Source organism: Myotis davidii, unplaced genomic scaffold (assembly GCF_000327345.1).
Source record: "Myotis davidii unplaced genomic scaffold, ASM32734v1 scaffold577, whole genome shotgun sequence".
Classification (NCBI taxonomy): Eukaryota; Metazoa; Chordata; class Mammalia; order Chiroptera; family Vespertilionidae; genus Myotis; species Myotis davidii.
The window spans coordinates 959,683-962,947 of NW_006289082.1; the positions used below are offsets into that span (position 1 = coordinate 959,683).

Sequence of the window (3,265 nt, forward strand, 5' to 3'; positions counted from 1 at the left end):
ATGCAAACGGCAGTCAATCAATGATTCTTTCTCATCATTGATGTTTCTCTCTCTCTCCCTCTCCCTTCTTCTCTCTGAAATCAATAAAAACATATCTTAAAATGGGGGGAAAAAAGAGTTCATGGTATAGGAATTTGCTTTATAGAAGGCTTAACTTGAATATAACTATTCTGTATGTCAAAGTTCACTTGTATTTGTAAGAGGTGGGTATAGCAATCTATCCTAGTGCTATTCTAGTTATCTAGTACCAGCCCAAAGTAGTGACAATGGCAGTGTCTTTTATGAATAACAAAAATGGATAGTCCAACCTTCTAATATTTGTAAAGATTAAATACAAATCAAAAGTCAATTCTTGCCCTAATCCAAAAATATAGCACATTTACAAAGATACTGTTACTCTAAAACAGGGTTGGGACCTTTTTCTGCCAAGGGTCATTTGGATATTTATAACATCATTCACAGGCCATACAGAATTGTCAACTTAAAAATTAGCCTGTTATATTTGGTCAAACATTTAATTAACTTACTCATAATAACTTGGCAGGGCCAGACCAAATGATTTCATGGGCCATGTGGCCCATGGGCAGGCCATTCCACAGCCCTGCTCTAACGGTATGATTAATGCCTTATAAAAAAGACATAGAAAGTTGACACCATACTGAAATTTGGAGAGTCTATCCATGCAATTAGCTTTTTTCCCTCTCATTTATTTATTTTTATTTCTATTTTTTTGTTTTATTGCTTAAAATATTGCAAAGAGTAGTACATATGTCTCCTTTTTTTTCCCCCTTGACCTTCCCCCGGCCTCCCCTGGCCTCCAGTGTCTTGTGTCCATTGGTTATGCTTATATGCATGCATACAAGTCCTTCGGTTGATCTCTTACCTCCCTCGCCCCCAACCCTCCCAGCCTTCCCGCCGTAGTTTGACAGTCTGTTCGATGCTGCTTTGCCTCTGTATCTATTTTTGTTCATCAGTTTATAATGGTCTTTATTATCCATAAATGAGTGAGATCATGTGGTATTTTTCTTTCATTGACTGGCTTATTTCACTTAGCATAATGCTCTCCAGTTCCATCCATGCTGTTGCAAATGGTAAGAATTCCTTTTTTTACAGCAGCATAGTATTCCATTGTGCAGATGTACCACCATGCAATTAGCTTTTATGTCTTTCTTAAAATACAGGAGACAATCATTCATAATTAAATTAGCAAGAAATAACCGCTATTATTATTTTGGTACATTTCTTCTAGTATTATTTTGGCATATTTCTTCCAATCTTGTGTGTTTGTACACACACACATATTAACAAAACTGGTAGCATAACACAAATTTTTCTCTTATTTCATCATATGCATTTCTCCCATCATTATATATCCTTCTAAAACATGCTAGTGTAAGAACACGCTATGAATATGCTCTTATTGGTTATTTTTCTGGTATTACAACACTTAAATGCACATCTGTAGAAAAGGCTTCGTACATAGCTCTGATTATTTCCTTAGACAATTCCTTTAAGTGTATTGTTGGGTGGCTCAAAGATTAGGAACATTTTTAAGACTCTTGAAAAGACTGCCAAAATTCCCTCTAGAAAGGGTACACCACTTTATGAACTCTAACCAAAGAGATGGGAGTGCCCCACCTCTCCATACAGTTCCTGACCTTACAACAGAGCCATACTTTTATAGAGCTTGATAAAAAAACACGGTATACTTTACCATATCTATCCAAGTTTAAAATATAAAACAGTTTAAGGCAGTTAATATTAGTATGTATCTGTGTATTACAGATATATATAGGAAATATAAATGTTATGGGGAAGGAATAAAATAGAAGTACTGAGATTAAAAACACCTTAGAGATCATCTAACTAAACAAAGTGAAAAAAGGAATACCTCCTTTCCCCCCCATCCCCAGATTTCTCAATCATACTCAGCAAGCTCAGCACAGGATCCAAGTTTTCCAATTCTTACATCTTAGAACTATCCAAGAAGTAGGTCAAGAATTTAGTACCCTCATTAATAAAATGGAGAAGTTTAATCATGGGCTCTTTAAAGCCCTTATAAAATTCTATGACTTTTACAATTTAGGTTGTAACAGATTTCCCAGCAAAGGGGAAAGAACATTGAACCTGCTTCTAAATACCTAGGTTTATCAGGGGTGGGGAACATCTGGCCCGGGAGCCATATAAGGCCAGAAAAATCATTTGGTCTGGTCCTGCCAAGGCATTAGGGGTGGGTTAATTAAATGTTTGACCAAATATAACAAGCTAATTTTAAACTGATAATTTTTGTATGGCCCACGAATGATGTTATAAATATCCAAATGTCCCTTGGCAGAAAAAAGCTTCCCTACCTCTGGTTTAACTACCTGTTTTACCCTTCACAGAGTAAGGATTTTTATAGTATCTCCATAATGTTCTTGGAAAGATTAAGTGACAATCTTGTAAACTGCTAAACTATATAAAAATAGAAGTTTAATTACATATGTTTACAAACACTGTAAATACATTTAAAGCATTATGTTCGAGCATGAGTGTATTACCCAAGAATGTTCCTAAAATAGAGCTGGACTCTTAAACTGTAATTTCAAGGGAGAACATAGAAAGTATTACATAGGATAACAGCTACAAAACAATATCATGGAAATGGGCATATCTGAACAAAAGCTGTAGCAGAAGTAAGGCAAGGTAACCAACCTATCATAAATGTAGAAAATGAAGAGAATAATCTGGTACGTTACGGAAAGACTTAGCAGGGAGGTTTAGTACATCAGCTGGTGCAAAAAAGGATGGTATTTTTAGAGAAAGATGGGAAAGCCTGAAGAAATGTATCTTCTCATTGTGCAAGGTAAGTACAGCCTGTTCATCAACAGCTACATCAAATTCTACCAAAGGGCGTGCCTATGTAAATAAAATTCTGCTTTTAAAATACCTATTATATAGTCAGAAAATTCAAGCTCTGTTGTACAAGCTCTAGCAGCATGGCGTAGAAGGAAAAAAACCTTATAAAAAAGCAAAATGCTGCTGAAGCCTCCCTTTTCCACTGCAAAATAAACGTCTGGGTTATAACACATTTCAGGTAATTGCCACATAAAGAATTTCCAAATCTGGAATCTTTTTTTTTTTAGGTTTGATAAAATATTTAAAGACAAAAGTCACCCATGAGGGTACATCTTACGCAATTTTAAAAGGTTCTGGGCCTAAAGAAAATGGGAGTTTTTCTTTATTTTTATTTTTTTAATGTAGAGAAATGTATTGCTGTTTACCT

At 35.2% G+C, this 3,265-nt stretch overlaps 1 protein-coding gene and 1 long non-coding RNA gene across 2 annotated transcripts in view; one reads left to right on the forward strand and one right to left on the reverse strand.

Moving 5' to 3' along the window:
* LOC102763202 overlaps positions 1-3,265 on the forward strand; it is an 84,412-nt gene that overhangs the window by 80,808 nt on the left and 339 nt on the right. The gene's annotated exons all lie outside the window — the stretch shown is intronic.
* Positions 1-3,265, reverse strand: part of TRIM13 (tripartite motif containing 13) — a 34,567-nt gene that overhangs the window by 10,261 nt on the left and 21,041 nt on the right. The gene's annotated exons all lie outside the window — the stretch shown is intronic.